Raw genomic sequence first — 19548 nt, 5'->3', positions numbered from 1 at the left:
TGAGAGTATTTATTATGAGTTCCATGAATATTTTAAAATCAAAATAAACACCTGTTTTAATGCTAGCCAAGTGTCAGAACTTCGAGTGAGATACACTTCCCCTGGCATGAAGGAGAAGGACTTACAAACTGTGCATTTTCAATAGAAAGGGCCTCTGTCCTATAATCAACTGAGCTGTTGCTGAGTGAATGGGTTCTAGGTAAAGAAACTGATCCCCTCAGCTTTTGGGACAACTGGGCAGGTTCTAGGGCTGGCAAGAGCACCCAGGAAATACATTCTGGCTTCACGTGGCCTTGATCCTTCAGTGCGCCGTACAGATATTAGCATCTTCCAGCTGTCCTCACGTGAGACAGGTAGGGAAGTTCTAGAGGAGAGGCAGCAGCGGTGGCGGTGGGGTCCTCCTTCATGTCATTTTGTTGGCATTTGCTTTGAGTAATGGCCCTCCGAGGCCTTGGTGTGTGTGCTATGGGCATGAGGTTGAGGACCCAGCCCAGGACCATTCCACAGGCCTTTCTGTCCACACCTTTCCAAATCTGTAGTTTTTTCAATATTAAAAGGTCATGCACGCTTGTCTTTAAATGCAAACATTCCAGAAGCTGATTGTTAAAAAGTGACACCCCTTTCTTCTCATCCCAGAGTGTGAACTGTGTGAAGAGTTGGGTGCGTATCTTTCTCATCTTGCTCTCCACGCATGGACAAACACTAACTTTTTATTATTATTATTATTTTTTTGCGGTACGCGGGCCTCTCACTGCTGTGGCCTCTCCCGTTGCGGAGCACAGGCTCAGCGGCCATGGCTCACGGGCCCAGCCGCTCCGCGGCATGTGAGATCTTCCCGGACCAAGGCACCAACCTGCATCCCCTGCATCGGCAGGCGGACTCTCAACCACTGAGCCACCAGGGAAGCCCAAACGCTAACTTTTATCTGTTCTGTATCCATCAATGTATGGAGCTATCTAGCTCTCATCTATCTATTGGTCGTCTGCTTATGTATCTACAATTTACTCAGACCCGCCAGCAGTGAAGGAGGCTCACATGCCAGGCAGTGATTAGACTAAACTCAGCTGTACATGATAGGAGATTCTTTCCAGCTGATGAAACCATCTTAAGGAAACAAAACTTTGTAGGCTCCCTTTGTACAGAAATTTAGGGGTAGGTTTAATTTCCATTATAGCCTGATTCAGGGGCTCAAGGACATCATCAGGACCCTCTTTCTCTCCCTCCCTTCTTCCCCCAGGTTGGCTTCCTCCTCAGACTCTCGGGGTGGGCAACATGGCACCAGCAGCTGTGGGGTCCCAAGCTCTTCCAAGTTCAAGGCAAGGCAGAAGTACGAAGAGACCTAATGGAAGTCCCATTGCCTCTCTGTGGCTCTGGCCACCCTCAGCATAAGAGCCCCCCACCTTGCCCCTTGTGTTACAACTCATTACCCTGTTTTATTTTGTTTTTAAACACTTATTACCAACTGAAATTATGCTGAGTATCTGTAACTTGTTTATTAGCTGTCTGCCTACACTAGAACATAAGCTCCACCGGGGCAGCACCCTCCTCTGTCTCGACCCTGCTGAATACCCCAGCTTCTCTCAATGGATATTTGTGGAGTGAGGTCCTACTGTAGAGCACAGGGAACTCTGCTCAATGTTACGTGGCAGCCTGGATGGAAGGGGAGTCTGGGGGAGAATGGATACCTGTATATGTATGGCTGAGTTCCTTTGCTGTGTACCTGAAACTATCACCGCATTGTTAATCAGATATACTCCAATATAAAATGAAAAGTTAAAAAAAAACAACTTTGTTGAGTGAGTTGCTGCAGCCAGGGAAATATCATGTGCTGATTGGCCGGGCTCAAGTCACATGACCAACCCCCCAAACATCTGGAATGAGAGCTGGGGAAAACATGGCACTGCAGAGGAAAACCAGGGTATCGTTAGCAGAAGAAAGGTGACTGGAATGGATGGCTTGAGTGGCAAAACCCACTGAGGTCCACTTCATCAGCTAAGCTTACATCTGGATTTCCCAAACGTAAAGAGCAAATACTATGGTGCTATATTTGAATATGGGGTTTGCCACTTATTAGCTGAATGACTTTTTGCAAGTCACTTGGCTTCTCTCAGCCTTGGCTTCCCTCATGAGTAAAACAAGAAAGAGACCTAACACTTCATGCAACGATTAGACATAATATACCTAAAGTGGTCAATAGCTGGTAGATTCAGTAAATAGTAGCTTTTACTATTTTTGTGGCCCTGGTTATCCATTCCTAGTAATCTTCTCCTTTTGATATCTTAAACAAAATCCAGTGCAAACTCATTTCAAAAGCCCCAAAATGTGAGGTAATTAGGGGTTGGTTAAGGGCTTCACCACTTTTTTTTTTAAAGCAAAGTTATCAGAAAATTTAACACTAGCGTAGCGTCACTGACACTGGAGGCTGACAGCAAACAATGATTTGAAGGAGATCCCTGGCTGGGGTGGCTTTTAAAAATATTTAACGACTGGCTCAGCGAGATATTATCCAATCAGAATAATCAACTGCATCAGTTTAAAAGGATGCTGGCCTTAAATAGCATGTCCAGCTATCCTAGGAGGCACTAATGGGAGGCAGGTCTAGCCAGAAGGCACTTTTTGGGCAAATCCACCATCAGTGTCTGGTCACACAGTTCACATCAGAAGTGGCCGTGGCTATGCTGCATCCCCATCCAGGAAGATCTTTTCCACTCCAATTCACAACCGACGTACAACTTGGCATTTGTGATGCCATGGATGACAGCCATCCAGCCCATCCCCCCAGGCTTTCCCACAGTAAACCAGACCCTCGGCCTTTCCAACGTGCCTGCCCTGCTCATCTGACCCTCTAGTCATTCACAGAGGATGGCGCACATGCTCGGTGGCCTGGAGGAGCTGAGACCTGCCCACCAGCTTGGGCCAAGACTCAGTCCTTAAATTCTGTGGGCAATGGCCACAGTCCTGGCGGGTTACTGGAAACCTAGTGGATTTTACTGAAATCAAGGTTGTAAAGGCAGCATACCAGGAACGAAAAGTCAGATCACTGGTAACACCACTAATGACAGCTCCAACATTTCCTTTAGAGCCTTTTCTTGGCATTCTTATAAAAATCACTGAACTGGAAGTATCAAGTCTCTGACTTCCCAAGCGGACCTATGCCTGGACCTCCAAACACAGAAATCAAACTCTCAGGGGCAGCCCAGCCTCTCCACAGCATCCCTTTATCAGTCACCACCTTTAAGAATTACGCGTCACACAGCCTAAAGACTTCTTTCAGTTTCTTGAACTTTCTCCTGCTTTCCCGAAATCCATTTTAAGTTCTTTGCTTAAGGTATACCCTGATTATGACCAAATTTCATCCACGTGAAATTGGTCAGTTTTTAAAAATTATGGTCACATATACATAGCACAAAATTTTACCATTTAAACACCATTTAAATGTACAGTTGGGTGGCATTAAGGACATCACATTGTTGTGCAAACCATCAGCATCCATCTCTAGAACTTTTTTCCTCTTCTCAAACTGAAACTCTCCACCCATTAAACGATAACTCCACACCGCTCCTTCCCTCCATCCCCTGGCAATGACCATTCTACTTTCTCTATGAATTGGACTATTCTAGGGACCTCACATAAAGAGAATCATATACTATTTGCACTTTTTTGACTGGCTTACTTCATGTAACCACTGTCCTCTAGGCTCACCCATGGTGTAGTTTGTGTCAGAATTTCCTTTGTTTTTGTTTGTTTGTTTGTTTTCTTTTAATTACTTAATTAATTTTGGCTGCTTTGGGTCTTCGTTGCTGTGCGTGGCCTTTCTCTAGTTGCCGCAAGCAGGGGCTACTCTCTTTGTTGCAGTGCATGCGCTTCTCATTGCGGTGGCTTCTCTTGTTCCGGAGCACGGGCTCTAGGCACGTGGGCTTCAGTAGTTGTGGCACGCAGGCTCAGTAGTTGTGGCTCACGGGCTCTAGAGCGCAGGCTCAGTAGTTGTGACGCACGGGCTTAGCTGCTCCGAGGCATGTGGGATCTTCCCGGACCAGGGTTCAAACCCGTGTCATCTTCATTGACAGGCGGATTCTTAACTACTGCGCCACCAGGGAAGTCCCTCCTTTGGTTTTAAAGCTAAATAAAACTCCATTGTATGTATATGCCACATTTTGTTTATCCATTCATCTGCTGATGGACACTGCAGGTGTTGCTTCTACCTTTTTGTTATTGTAAATAATGCTGGTATAGGGACTTCCCTTGTGGTCAGGTGGTAGAGAATCCACCTTACAATGCAGGGGATGCAGGTCTGATCTCTGGTCAGGGAACTAAGATCCCACGTGCCGTGGGGCAACGAATCTCACGCGCCACAACTAGTGAGCTCGCGCGCCTCAACGAGAGAGTCCGTGAGCTGCAAACTACAGAGCCCGTGTGGCCTGGAGGCCACGCACCCTGAAGACCATGAGCCACAGCTAGAGAGAGAAAACCTGCACGCCACAACTACAGAGAGAAAACCCACACACCACAACGAAAGATCCTGCATGCCGCAACTAAGACCCAACACAGCCAAAACAATAAAAATAAAATAAATAAATAATGCTGGTATAATCATTGGTTGTCAGTGTTTAAGGTTATTTTTTCCCCAGAAACTTGTTAACTAGGTTCTACCTTGAATATCAGTTCCTGTATCTGTATTAAATGGTTATTACAACGCCCTCCTACTTGGATTTATTATACCTGAGCTTAGATACACTGTGTCAGGTTTATTCTACAATTTAAACCCAATAAGATCCCAGGTGGCCTCTTTCAAATCCTTTTACCCCGTCTCCCTGTCACCGCCAATGTCCGCTTGCACTTCTTGTCTAATCGGCCCCAGAAAGACAATCCTCACTTTTACCTGAAAATGGAGCAGGTTTCATTTTGTCAACAGCTGGTTGATACGAGATAAGAAGGAGGATTTTAGAAATGGGTACCTGGAGGACGATATTCATTTTCTTTTTTATACTCTTTGGTACAGGCTACATTGTCTAAAAGGGTCTTGTATTAGTTTCCTAATTAAAAAAGAAAACTCTCTCTCTCTCTCTATATATATATATATATATATATATTTTTTGTTTGTTTGTTTTTTAAACTGGTTTTAAAAACAAAGTTGTGCGTGAAGAAATCTCTTTCTAAAATAGAGGTCTGGGACTTCTCCGGCGGTCCAGTGGTTAAGACTTCGCCTTCCAATGCAGGGGGTGTGGGTTTGATCCCTGGTCTGGGAGCTAAGATCCCACATGCCCCGCGGTCAAAAACCAAAACATAAAACAGAAGCAATATTGTAACAAATTCAATAAAGACTTTAAAAATGATCCACATCAAAAAAATCTTAAAAAAATAAAATAGAGGTCAGCAAACTTTTCTGTAAAGGGCCACATAGTAAATACATTAAGTTTTGTGGTCCACAGTCTCTGCTACTACTAGTTAACTCTGTCTTTAGAGCATGAAAGCTGCCACAAGCAAGACAGAAACACATGGGTGTGACTCTGTACCAATAAAACTTTATCATCACTAAAATTTGCATTTCACATTCACAAATGATTGAACATTTTCAATCATTAGTAAAAACCCATTCACAGCTTGAAAGCTGTACAAAAACATTTGTACCACTGATCATAGTTTGCCAACTTCCCTCTAAAAATAGCATAGATGAGATAAAAAGTCCCCTTTCAAGTTTCGCATCAATTCCAGTCTTTTCCATGCCTTTTCTCGGTGCTTATTTATTACATTTTACTATGGGAAGCTTCAGATATACACAAAAGCAGAGAGAAAAGCCTAATAATCCCCATGTATCCATCACTCAAGCTTCAACGATGATCAACTCGTGTCTAATCATACGCTATCTATAGTGTCACTCACCGCCTCTGTGTTCCCCTGCATTATTTCAAGCACATCCTAGACATCATATCTTATCCATAAATATTTTAGAATGCATTTCTAAAAGATAATACTTCATTTAAAAATACCATTATCACATCTAAAGTAAGTGACAATAATTTTAGCTTTCAACATGCTAAAGCAGAATTTCAAAAACTCCTTTAAGCAACAGGCATCATCAGTGACATTCAGAAGTTCATGATAACGTAGCGGTTGCAAGTCTAAAACCAGACACCCCTTGGCAGCGATGCGGTGTGGGGAAAGGCACTCGCCCTCTCTGTGCCACAGTTTCCTTATCTGTAAAGGTGAGGATGTTAGAAGTATGTACCTCCTAATGTTGCTGGGAGAATGAGCCGAGTTACGATGCATGATGTGCCTAGGACCGTGCCTGGCACACGGCAAGTATTAGCCAGTGTTAACAGTACTATTAACTTCTGGCTCCTGTTTATATTTTGTTCTCGTTAGGGCTCTTGTTGGAAAGTACAGAAGCAGCCTGGACTCGTTCAAGTAAAAGGTGTGTGTGTTGGGGAGTTAGTGTTAGTCTACAGGGATCTTGTAGAAGCCGGAAACCAAGCCCACCAGCCCGTTAGGGATGAAGCGGAAAGTCAGGGTTAGCGGGGGGCTGCACCTCCTTTCTCAGCCTCCTTCTCTCTCCTGAGTCCCTCGACTGCCCCTGCCTTATACCAGGTGTCTGTCTTGTATTTTCCTTGTTCTTCGCCCCACCTGACCCACAGTTCCAATCGTCCCTTAGATCCTCTTAGCTATAGCTTCTCCCACAGAGTGCCAATTGTCTCTGTATCCCTGAAGTGTTCAAATTCTTGAGAAAGAATCAATGGGCTGGTCTTTTATCAGAGGGGACATGACCGCCTTTGCCTTAGAGCTGGGGTAAGGGGCGAAGGCCACAAAGCACATCCAGTGACCATTCTCAGAGACCCTGGTGAGCACCTCAATCGTGCAGGATAGGCTAGGCTATGCTGAGGTGAGTCCCGAAATCTCAGTGGCTTGAAGCAGTAACGGGTTATTTCTTGCTCACAAACATAACTATCCAGGGTTGGCTTGGGGTCTCGCTCCCTCTGGAAGCCAGGCTGCTGAAGCAGCCACGACCTGGAATCACGGTAGAGGGGGAAATAAATCTTTGCAGAGAAACCACACTGGCTCTTAAAGCTTCTGCTTTGAAGCGTCAACTCTGCTCACATGTCATTGGCCAAAGCAAGTCACGCAGCTGTAGGTATCTTCAAGTGGGCAGGGAAGTGCAGTCCTACTGTGTGCCCAGAGGAAAGCGAGCTGAAGTGTTTATGGACGCCCTCACAAGTGCCACAGAGGCAACGATACACAGCTTTCATCTATGTCCTCTTCTTACCATTCCAATCGTGTATATAAAGGCGTTCAGAGACACCTACTCCTACCGTCACCTCGAAAGTAGACCATCACTTTCTTCCTGGACTAAAATACCCATTCTAAGGGTAGTTGAGTTTTCTGGTAAAGCAAAAAAACAGCCCTAACTCTACTGACTTGTTCACCCTGGACTCATTTTTCATCTCTTAAGTCACTGAGATTATTTTATTTGAGAACTTCTCAAGCTGCCTCCCATTTCTCTTAAGATAAACAAGTTGAGATTAGTCAGAATAGTTAGAACAGCCTTTGACCACTGCAGGGTGACTAATTGTGCACCTTTCTGAATTAGCCTGGTGTTTTCTTTGACAACTGTTGTGCTGCCGACTCAAATTCTGTCTGAGGTTCCGGGGAGCCCAGCACTGCTCCCCCATTAGAAATGTTCACTCAGATTTTCCACACCTTCTGAATATTTTCCCCTACAACTCATCCTGTTTTTGATGTACCACCTTTTGACTATAACTCTTTCAAGTTGTTACCATTTTAATAGTAAGGCAACTGGTCTACCCCTTGAATAAGCCTAAAGCCAGCCCTGAACACTGCTGCTCTTATTAGAAAGTCACACTAGCAGGGCCAAAATTTACACTCTTCAACTCAGATGTGCACAAAATATGATTTTTTAAAAAATCTTCCATTAACTGACCTCATTTAGCTCTAGAGTCCCCATTTCTGCAGACAGAGAAAATGTGAACGACAACTGGAGGTCATCCTGCTTCTCTAGCTTAAAATTGTCTCTTTCAGGTGCAAATTCCCTAAGGGAAGTATTTCTTTCATCTTAAGAGGTTTCCATCCTTTGTACTCTTTCTCCAGATGGCATCTAGGAACCATCCAAGTCTCCTTCAACAGTAGAATGGATAAATACATTGTGTTGTAATCCTACCATGGAATTCTACTCAGCAGTGGGGAAAAGGTGAACTGTTCCTTGCAACAGGATGGATGAACTTCAGAGGCATAATATTGAATGAAGAAAGCCAGACCACAAAAACTATAAACTGTCTGATTCTACTTATGTGATGTTCAAAGACTACCCCATGGTGATCAAGCTAAAAAGTGGTCATCTTTGGCGGCAGACGTTGACCGGGAGAAAGCACAGAAGCACCATAGAGGGTGCAGACATGGTCTGTATCCTACTGTGGGTCTTGGGTACATACGTGTGTGTACATCCATCAAGCTATATACTCTGCATCCTTCTCTGTGTGTATGCTATATCTCAATAAAACAACAACAGCACAGACGGCATCTGCATACGGGCAAAAGCTTAACTAGCTTTGGGTGGTGGGGAAGGACCAGCTCACCTGTGGAAACTCACTGGCTTCCTGAAGGGGGTCTTTTCCCTCTGGTCAGGGAATGGCCTTCACAAGTATCTGCGGAGGGGTGTTCGGTTCCACCTCTTTCAGGAGACCCACTGCTCAAGTCTCCTCTGCCTTAGCCTCCTATTATGAGCTCCTCATTTCAACCCCAGGCCTCTCTCTGACTCACTGTTCTCTGTGTATTTCAGCCCCTTCTCCCCTCCAGCTGGGAAACCCCAAGGCCTTAAGAAAAGGGGCCCGATCGCAAGCCCACAGCCCTGGACGCCTCTCTCAGCCTTCCAACTCCACTGACTTGGTACCCACCCCAGTCAGAGTCTTTCAGGGGAGGGGCTGTGTCTCTGCTCTGCCAAAGAGGGCTTCTAACCTTCCTGTCTGATAGCAACTGCCTGTGACATTTCCTCTCCAGGCCAGCTCCCTGCTGTTTTCTGGGACCATCGTGGGAGATGGGTTACAGGTCAAGAAACTGTCCTGACATTCACAAAAGTCACGTACATTGGGAGGCATTTAAAAATGTATGATACACATTACTCTTGATTTCTTTCACTCAGAGTCTGATTTCTTTTCACCATGTGACTTGGATGATTCAAATGAATGTGGCTAGAATAGAATCACAGTATTTCAGCAATGAAGCGGTTCTTAATTACCATTCCAGATTCTAAGTGGTACAATTTCTCTTTGTGTGGCCCTGAGCATTGAATACATTGAGCATCCCCGCTCTGTCCCCCCAACACAGCACACACAAATGCCACTCATTAATCAGCGTGACCACCCCAAACACCCCCTCCTGCACCCACCTCAACACACCCAGAGTTCTAAATGCCTGAAGGCAGGGTTTTAGCCTAAATTGTTTATTTTAGCGCTAAGAAAAGTGAAGCCTAAAGCACAAAAATGACTTATCCAAGTCAGTGGCCAAGCAGGGATTAGACCCCGATCTCCCGATTTCCAGTTCCCTTGAGACTTTTATGACATGCCACTAGATTTCGGTTTAGGTTTGAGGAACTGCCAGAGAACTGTTTCTTACCGAATTTCTGCTTTCCTTTCTCGCAGTGGAAGCTGCCCCATCATTTCCTCTTTTCCCTCCCTTGAGAGCTAGCAGACATTGTGGTTCCAGAGCTCGGTTCCCTCAACGAGAGTAGCAATGGGGACAAGTCGGAGAGCCTGCCAGTAGACACACCAGAGGGGACCTGCCCTGTATATCCACACTCTGCACCCTGACCGGCTTATAAAAATATGTAAACACACAGCCATTCCTTCGCACCCTCTACTTCCCACCCAAAATCGATAAAAGAAAGTGTGAACACACCTAGGTCTAATTTATTCTGCTATAGACAGAGAATGCTCAATCCTAATGCATCGCGTCATTCAGCTACAGAGATGAGGCTGACAGCCTGCAGAGCAGAGTGAGGAGGAGATCCAGCAGGGCTGCTGAGATTAGAGGAGTCGGACCCTTTCATTCATTCATTCATTCTTCATTCTTCATTCCAGTATTTATTGAACATTTACAATGCCTGGGTCTATTCTGGGCACCAAGTAGCATACTGGCAAGCACAACTTCCCTTACCTTTGTGAACCTTAGACTCTATGATGTTAGTCCAAAAGCTGGCTCTGCTGCTTACTAGCTGTGTGAGCCTGGGTGAGTTGCTTAATCTCTCTGAATCTCTAAGTCTTCATTAATAAGATGGAAAAATGGAAATAGAGTGGTGACGATTAAGTGTCAAAAAGTATGGGAAGGGACTAGCCTAGTTCCTGGCACATCAGGAAGTGGAAGCTACTTTCATTACTAAAAATTTAACATTCCAAAGGGGAAACCCCTAAATCCCCATACATTTAATCTGGACATCAAGTTTTGGATGAGAACTCTCCATTTCCCCCAAATCATGTATAATAAACTTACTTTTTCCGAAGTTGTGTAGTTGCATGTTGTAAACCAAAAATATATATACACTATATATATTGATATTTCTGTATCCTAAGGTGAGGACAGCAATAGCTTTTATTTGTAGCACACTTTTCAAGGAGTCTTAGGTAAGAAAAACATGATACGAACCATGAGTTTTTTAATATTCTCTTCTCTTCTCTGGGCCTCCCCTCCTGACAGACACGTTACCTTATTTAGCCTCTGCTGCCTGGTCTTAAAACCTCTAAATAGACTGGTTATTTCAGGCTGGCCAAACCCTCGAAATTATTTGCCAGTAGCCTTTTGGAAACGTATCCCCTTACTGTGTGTAAGAGGCCAGAGAGGACTGTGTGTTTGTTTCTAGTCATCTTCCTTCTAAGCCTCTGCTTCAACTGTGTAGAGTCCGCGGGAGGAACCACAGGCCAAGGAAGGAGCCTGGCTTTGAGGTCACTGCCAAGTGTGCGGCCCTCAGCAAGTGACAAAGCTTTGAGAGCCTCAGTTTCCCCACTGGTAAAGTAGGCAGCATACGTTTAACTGAAGAACTATTGGGATAATCCACTAAGTTAATAATTAGAAGAGTGATTCATAAATGACAGGTAACAACAGATAAGACTTCTCATGACAAATCAGGGATTAGCCTAGGAAGCAAAATTCCAGGGAAGGATGCTGGGCTTTACAGTCACACGGAGCTGTGAGGATGTGACATCCCTGGACATTTCTACGTGCCCTTTATATGCAGGGAAGGAGTAGAGAGAAGGCTTCTGCTCAGGTGTGGGAGAAGCCCAGGTCGGAGGGAACACATGGCCAGAACTGGCTAGAGTACATCCACCAGGACTGGCTCGTCTCCATCTGGGCCTGGCGGGTTCCTTAAAGCCCATCACAAAGTGACAGGGTTAGGTACGGGCCTAAAAAGATGCTTCTGCCAGCAAAGCTAAACATTTTAGGTGCATCAGCGTGATGAATTCAACCCGCGGGCCTTTCCTGTTGTTTCCCAGAAGGCCCAGAAACTGCCCGCACACCCTTACGGCTCCAGAGCTCTGTATACTTTGAAAGGACTTCAGCATTTTCCTTTCAACAATTTCCTTCCTTGACAGTTTACTATGTCCCAGGTGCCATCTTTGGAGACGGGATCGCAGCAGTGAACAGACCAGATTTACCCCTGCCTCCTTGAGCTTGAACTCTTGGGAGCGGACGGGGGAGGCGGCCCACGGTACGTGTGTGATAAATATGAGGTCACAATAAGCTCTGTAAAAGAATTAGAGCAGGGGACAGCAAGAGTGTCAGGGACACTCTTGGAGGAGGTGGCAGTTGAGCAGGGAAATGAATGGAGTGCGCCACGCACAGCTCTGGCAGGAGAATCCAGGCACAGGGAATGGCCATGCAAAGGCCCAGAGGCAGCAGCCGATTATGATTTCCGCTCTACACAGGATAGCAGTGAGGCTCCAGAAAATTAAGCGATCGCCCAAGGCCACCCATCACGTAGAAGGAAGACTCTGATCTTGAACCCGGCTGCTCATCAGTTACTCCAGAGCTCCTAGCGCTCATATAACCCGATGACACTAAACCAGTTACGAAGTGATTTGTTTCAGCTTTCCCCCAAACCAAGGGCCATCTATCATGATGTGGATAATCACTATTACCAATGGCTAACATATAGCCAGTGCTTACCACACACCAGGTACTGTGCATTATGTCCTTTCGGTCTATCAAGAAATCGACGAGCAAGGACTATTAATATTCTCATTTTACAGATGAGGACACTGCGGCTTAGACAGGTTAAATTACTTGTCCAGGGACACACTGCTAGTGAGCAGTGGTGCAGAGATATGAAGCCAAGGGAGCAATCTGACTTTCAACAACCACTAAATGGTTTTTTTTGGAATTCAATGCCCAACAGAAAAAATTCTAGCAATAAATGAAGATGTGGTTTCTCTAAACTGGCCCGTTGGAGAAGCACAGGCCCGGGGCTTTCCACTGAGGCCAGGTTCCAAGGAACCTTTGTGAGGCTCAGGAAAGTTGACAGCAAGGGAGATGGGAAAGGAGAGTGTCCAGGAGGAGCACTGGGTGACCCAGGCAAAGAGCATCACCAAAGCCAACTCACAGGGTTGGGAAGGGAAGTAAAACTGGGTATAAGGCTTTGGAAAGGTCCTAGAGACCCCAGGAAGGAAGAAGCTGAGGAGATGGAAAGACAGCCTGGGAAAGAAGTGCTGAGAGCTCAGAGTGAGGTGTGCTGAGGGGGTACAGCCTCAGCTGGGGCCGAGGAGAGTCAGGGAGGATGCTGGGTCCCCTGCCATCTACGGGCTCTGCCACTGACCACCACACAGGTCTCCCCAACATGGTCACCTCTGCTCTTCCCTTCCACTCTCGGGAAGTTATCCTAAACGCCAGCCTCCTTTGGAAGTAGGCTTTCAGAAGTGCAGAAGGAAAGTGATCTTTATTTAGGAGCAGTCCAAGAAGCCAAGACAATGAGACACATTTTAAAAGTTCTGGTGAAACCTTTGGGCCCTGAGAGCTTGATACACAGCAGTAAAGGATGGGGCGTTGAAGTGAGACAGATGTGGGTTTGAAATCCAGTTCAACGGGGGAGCCGTGGGGCCCTGAGCAAGTCACTATTCTCTTAAAGCCTCCATTTACTCACCTGTAAGGTGGAGGTTAAAAGCATTTGCCTTACAGGGTTATTAGGATTGAGGTAAATAAGTTATTACATGTGAAAATGTGGGGCTACAGCAAGCACTCAATAAATGAAAGGTATTATTGTGATGATGATGATGAAGTAAATTTTTTTTTTTTTTTTTTTTTTTTTAGTGGTACATGGACCTCTCACTGCTGTGGCCTCTCCCGTTGTGGAGCACAGGCTCCGGACGCGCAGGCTCAGCGGCCATGGCTCACGGGCCCAGCCGCTCCACGGCATGTGGGATCCTCCCGGAACGGGGCACGAACCCGTGTCCCCTGCATCGGCAGGCGGACTCTCAACCACTGCGCCACCAGGGAAGCCCTGATGAAGTAAATTTTCAAAGTTTCTTCAAAACTAAACACACTCTAACCATACAATCCAGCTATCATGCTCCTTGGTTATCTCCTCAAATGAGCTGAAAACTTAGGTCTACATGAAAACCTGCACATGGCTGTTTACAGCAGCTTTATTTATAACTGCCAAGATTTGGAAGCAACCAAGATGTCCTTCCAGAAGCAAATGGATAAATAAACTGTGGTACATCCAGAAAATGGACTATTATTCAACACTAAAAAGAAATGAACTACAAGCAATGAAAAGACATGGAGGAACCTCAAATGCGTATTACTCAGTGAAAGGAGCCGATCTGAAAAGGTTACACATCATATGATTCCAGCTATCCGACATTCTGGAAAAAGCAAAACTATGGAGACAGTAAAAACATCAGTGGTTGCCAGAGGGTGAGGGTAGGGAGATCACAGGTAGTACACAGAAGATTTTTAGGGCAGTAAAGATACTCTGTGTGATATTCTAGTGATGGATACATGTCCTCATTCTTTTGTCCAAACCCATAGAAAGCAGAAGACCAAGAGTGAGCCCTAATGTCAACTCTGGACTTTGGGTGATTGTGGTGTGTCAATATCGATTGTAACAAATGTACCACTCAGGGAGGGGGGAATGCTAATACTGGGGAAGGCTGTGCATGTGTGGGGCAGTGGATATGTGAGAACTCTAAGTTTCCACCCAGCTTTGGTGTGAACTTAAAACTGCTCCAAAAAATAAAGTTTATTTGAAAAAGACTCCAAAATAAAATTAAAAGTAAAATAATCATATAATAATTTCTTAAAAGTGTCTTTCTTCCGTCATCTTGCTCATGAATCCACTTCTAACCACCCTAACCAGATTATTAAAACATATCTCCTTTTTTGGAATTCTCATTGCAATGCAACTTGTCTAGCAATTACCACTTTGGTTACATTAAAATTATTAAGGGATTCACCTTATTTCCTTTACTATAATATTTTGGAAGGTTCTTACAAGGGATGACAGTGTACTACTCAGTTCTCTTGCAGTGCCTTTCCTATGCCTTGCACACGAATGGTGCTTCAAAAATACATAGTTGTGGAATTTAATCACTAGATTCTAGATTTCCTGCACTGTCTGATAAGGCATTCACTAGTCACAAGTGACTACTTAAACTTGAAATTAATTTAAAAAATAAATTTAATAATCATTTCTTCCATTGTACTGCCCACATGCCAAATTCTAGTAGTTAGTGGCCACCATATTGAAAAGCTCAGATAAAGGATATGTCCATCATCACAGAAAGTTCTACTGGACAATGCTATTCTGGAACATTCTGGTTCAACTTTCTCATTTAGTCCTTGAATTAAATTTGTGTTTGCCATGCTTACACTTTATTTCTAAATTAAAAAGAAACGTTTTCTTAAAAACTGTTTGAACTGCCCAGATGGTGCTTTCTAAATACCATTTACCACTAAGAGAAACCAGGCTCTGTAGAGAAATGACTGATTCCAGGTCTAGGGCAAGAAATGTAGATAAGCCTGGTCATCTAGTCATATCAGAAAGCAAGGAAGCTATCAGAGACTACTGGGGTCATGTCAACAGGACTCAGGGGTCAACTTAGAGAAGCTTCCACTGGCCAACAGTAGGATGGTTTAAGCATTAGTAAGCAGAACCACAAAGGACTGAATCACATTGCATATGTAAAAACTCATGAGTTCATAAACAACAAAATAAAAACAAAGCAAAACTCTCCGTCCTTTTGGAAGATGGTAAGGAAACAATTCATTATTCTGAAAACGGGTAAGTAAAGGGGAAAAAAATCAAGCATTTATCCTGTCCTTCCTGTAGGAATTGTTCCTCACGGTAACCATAAATAGCTGAGGAGGGAACATTGCCATCTACAGAAGGACTCCAGCTAGCAAATAAAGAAGGAATAAAAGAATTTGAACATCACATTTTGCAAACACCTACTGAAACAATGGATCGAGTAAATGATCATCAACATCTGCTAATGTCACAGAGAGACAGTCAGGCAAGATGGGCCTCCTGCTGTAGGAACGTGCACCAGTGAAGCCAGATCTAACCTGAATGAGACCAAGCCTCAAGATCTAGCAATCAATCGTCAGGAAATGCAGGCGAGGAGGAACATATTAAATGACACCAGTGGGATGAAGCCAGTAAATCCAGACCTTGGGGGAACTTTATGATGTAAATGGGAGAAAAAATAGAGGAAGTGGGAATCTGTAGATTAAAAGAAACTTAGACACAATATTGTAAACCTACACTTCAATAAAAATAAATTTTAAAAAAAGGAACAGAGGCATGTGACATAGTAAGCAAATACGGCAAGCAGCCCTTGTTTGGATCCTAATGTCAATAAATCAATTGTAAAAGGGTGGGGGAGGGGAACTGGAGAACGTTAAACACTGATGGCATAGTTGGTTATATTAAGGAATTACTACAGATTGATTGATTGATTGATTGATGGCTGTGTTGGGTCTTCTTTGCTGCGCACGGGCTTTCTCTAGTTGCAGCGAGCGGGGGCTACTCTTTGTTGCAGTGCGCGGGCTTCTCATTGTGGTGGCTTCTCTTGTTGCAGCGCACGGGCTCTAGGTGCACGGGCTTCAGTAGTTGTGGCTTGCGGGCTCTAGAGCGCACGCTCAGTAGTGGCGCACGGGCTTAGTTGCTCCGTGGCATGTGGGATCTTCCCGGACCAGGGCTCGAACCCGTGTCCCCTGCATTGGGAGGCGGATTCTTAACCACTGGGCCACCAGGGAAGTCCCTACTGGGGCCTGCCTATTGATTTTTAAACTGTGATTATGTATTCTGGTTATGTCTTTTGTAAAAAAGTTCTTATCTTTTAGAGAAACATACTGAAATTTATAGATGAAATGATACAGTGCCAGGATTTACTCAAAATAATCCAGGGGTAAGTCAGGAAGGGGATGAGGGGTGCAGGTCAGATTGGCCAGGACTTGGTGATTGCTGTAGCTGGGTCTATTGTTTACGTGTTCAATTTTTCATAATAAAAATGTTCATCTCTCTGATTCAGTCTCTGTCTTCCCCAGCTCCATCCTATGCTCTTTTAAAATAAAGTCTCCGTGTCAGCAGTTTTCTGGTCTAATTTTGACAAGTAAGAGGGGCTTAGGCATGAATGTTCTGAGGGGAAAACCAGTCTTTGAAAATATCCCAGGGCTGTTTCATTAGAAATCTTAGCAGCAAGTTTTCCCCAAATGTCAACGGGTCTTACAAAGCTTTACTATCTGCTGAGGTTTTCTCCTTTCCAGGGTATTCTAATCCACTCACCAGACTGTCATTCAAGTAATATGCAAACTGCATTATTCTGAAAATTTAAAGGTCAGCTAGAGGGGTTTTGAGGGGCAGGGGGAAGCAGCTCTCTCCCTCTTGCCTTTTCCTCCCCTCCCCTATCTCCTCCTCCTCTTGCAAAAGGTAGAGAAAGTCCTCTTTCAATGAATGAGTAACTGAAGCTATACCCCTGGGGCCTCTCTTTTTGACCTCCTCCCCCTTCACCTCCCTTGATGAGTCAGGAACAAGAGCTAGAAGCTCAAACCTCCAGCTGGAAGGAGGCATCTCACATTGGCATCAAATTCCCGGGCACAGGTGAGCACTGTTTTCTAAGGATGGGTCTTTCAAAGGGGTTAAAAGTTCTCCGTGGCCTGGGACTAGTTTCTATCTTCACATTTCCTTTCCGGAAACCTGACCACCTCTTTTGATTCCTACTCAGTAAATTACAATCACATTCCAGACCCATTCCTGTGATTATTCCCAATGAGTCGGTTGGGGTTTTGGACGTTCTGGCCGTCTTCAATTTCACAGTTGCCCACGGTCTCATGGTCTCTCTTAAGGATGGGGGGTGGCAGGCTGCCTTTCCTCCTTTCAGTGTAAAGAGACTTCCCAGGGGAACACTACACTTGCCACCTCCCTTGTAGTTCTGTGTGGCTATTAGATTAAGTTCTAGCTGGAAGGAGTAATGCTGGTACCCATTCTGGATCTTGGCTTTAGAAAAAATGGGGGCGTCTTCTTGGTCCCTTTCCCCCCTTCCTGCTGGTTGTGAAGGTGCGAGACAGACTCACAAGTGAAAGCCATGTGGTGAGAAGAGAGTGATCCAACCAGTCCAGAATTGCCACCTCTGGACTGTGACAGGACAGAGAAATGACTTGTACCTTGTATAAGCCACCGCGGTTTGCAATCTCTTCGTTCAGCTGCTTACCCTGTTTCTTAACTAATATAGAGAGCTACCACTAACCACGGGGTAGGAATTTTACTTGGGCAACTCTAAGCACAATTTTATTTCCAAGAACCTGGGGCAGCCCCTCCCCGTCACTTTCTTGTCCCCATCTGATGCCTGGGAACCCACACAAGGCAGTCACTTTGAAGACATGCCTGTCCATGGCTATAAACTCAAGGATCATTTTGTCAGGCAGAAATTCTCAGGTGAGCACCTCACTCCAACATCTTCCCTTCAAAGTCAAATGACAAGGAGGGTTTGGAAACACCTAAGACAACTGGGCTCCACTCCTCCTTTGCCCAGTCCCTAGAGTTTGCATCTTGATTCTTCCTTGGAAAGAGCATTTCCCACTGAGAGCCAACAGCTCGGTCAACACCGGCAGACATACTCCATTACAACTAATAACAGGACTCCAGCACTTCAGAAGCTGTTACTAATTGAGCCGCTAAACATCCCTATGAAGTAGGTAACTATTACAGTCCCCAATTACTGTCAAGAAGCTGAGTTGCAGAGACATTAAGTGGCTTGTCAGGATCGTGCAGTGGCGTCCAAGCAGACTAAGTTCCCTTGTGGAGCCTGAATTTCAGCCCCAATCAAAGGAACTAGAATTGGCCTGGAAGTCAGGAGACCTGTATTCTGTCATTAGCCACTGAGTAGAAGTCATTTCCTCCTGCGATGAATCGGGAGATTGGGACTGACATGTATACACTGATGCGTGTAAAATGGAGGACTAATAAGAACCTGCCGTATAAAAAAATAAAATAATCAAAATAATTTAAAAAAAGTAAAAACAGAAAAGAAGTCATTTCCTCTTTCTGTGCATGCGTGCGTGCACGTGTGAGAGTGTGTGTGTGTGTGTGTGTGTGTGTGTGTAGTGCGAATAATCTGCCTACCCTCTGGGGTTTTTCCCACTGAGGGCGGAAGTGGAGTTTTCCTGTAAAGAGTAGACATCCCACTGTTAATCCTCCCAGGAAGAGCTTAATCCTGAGACCGGAAATCAAGACTTAAGGAAGAGAAAATACCCTCCTTATAGGGCCAAGACTCTTAGGTGAAGAAAGGCCCATGTTAGGATAAAGTATGGTCTCCGGGGTGTTCGCCAGAGCTGGGAGACGGACTAGGACACAAAGGGCGGGAGGGCAGGGAATTCAGGGCTCCTCTGTACACCAAGGTGCAGACACTGAACAAGGTGACAAGTGGAAGACAGCCCTGCCTGGCGGTGACTGCCTCATGCCAAGTTCATGGAGTGACAGGGCAAGGCCAGCAGCCTGGAGAGGAAAACGTGGGGGACTTGTGCCCAAGGAGGGGCAGAGCAGCACCCTGGGAAATGTTCCCAATCCACAGGGAAGCCCAGAGTGGGCGGTGCCATCATAAACTGGGAACAAACAGAAGCCACAGGCTGTGCGCTGGGACGGAGTCTGTCCTCTCAGACTCCTTCCCTCCCTCCTTCCCCCTCCTCCCTCCCCCATCCCTCCCCCTCCCTCCCTCCCTCCTTCTTTCCTTCCCTCCCTCTCTCCCCCTTCCCTCCTTCCTTCCTTCCCTCCCTCCCCCCTCCCTCCTTCCTTCCTTCCTTCCTTCCCTCCCTCCCTCCTTCCTTCCCTCCCTCCTCCCTCCCCCATCCCTCCCTCTCTCCCCCTTCCCTCCTTCCTTCCTTCCCTCCCTCCCCCCTCCCTCCTTCCTTCCTTCCTTCCTTCCCTCCCTCCTTCCTTCCCTCCCTCCTCCCTCCCCCATCCCTCCCCCTCCCTCCCTCCCCTCTCCCTCCCTCCTTCTTTCCTTCCCTCCCTCCCTCCCCTCTCCCTCCCTCCTTCTTTCCTTCCCTCCCTCC

The sequence above is a fragment of the Leucopleurus acutus genome (assembly GCF_964270905.1).
Source record: "Leucopleurus acutus genome assembly, chromosome: 10".
NCBI lineage: Eukaryota > Metazoa > Chordata > Mammalia > Artiodactyla > Delphinidae > Leucopleurus > Leucopleurus acutus.
The sequence above is the reverse complement of the archived record's forward strand: the minus strand, read 5'-3'. Positions refer to the sequence as shown.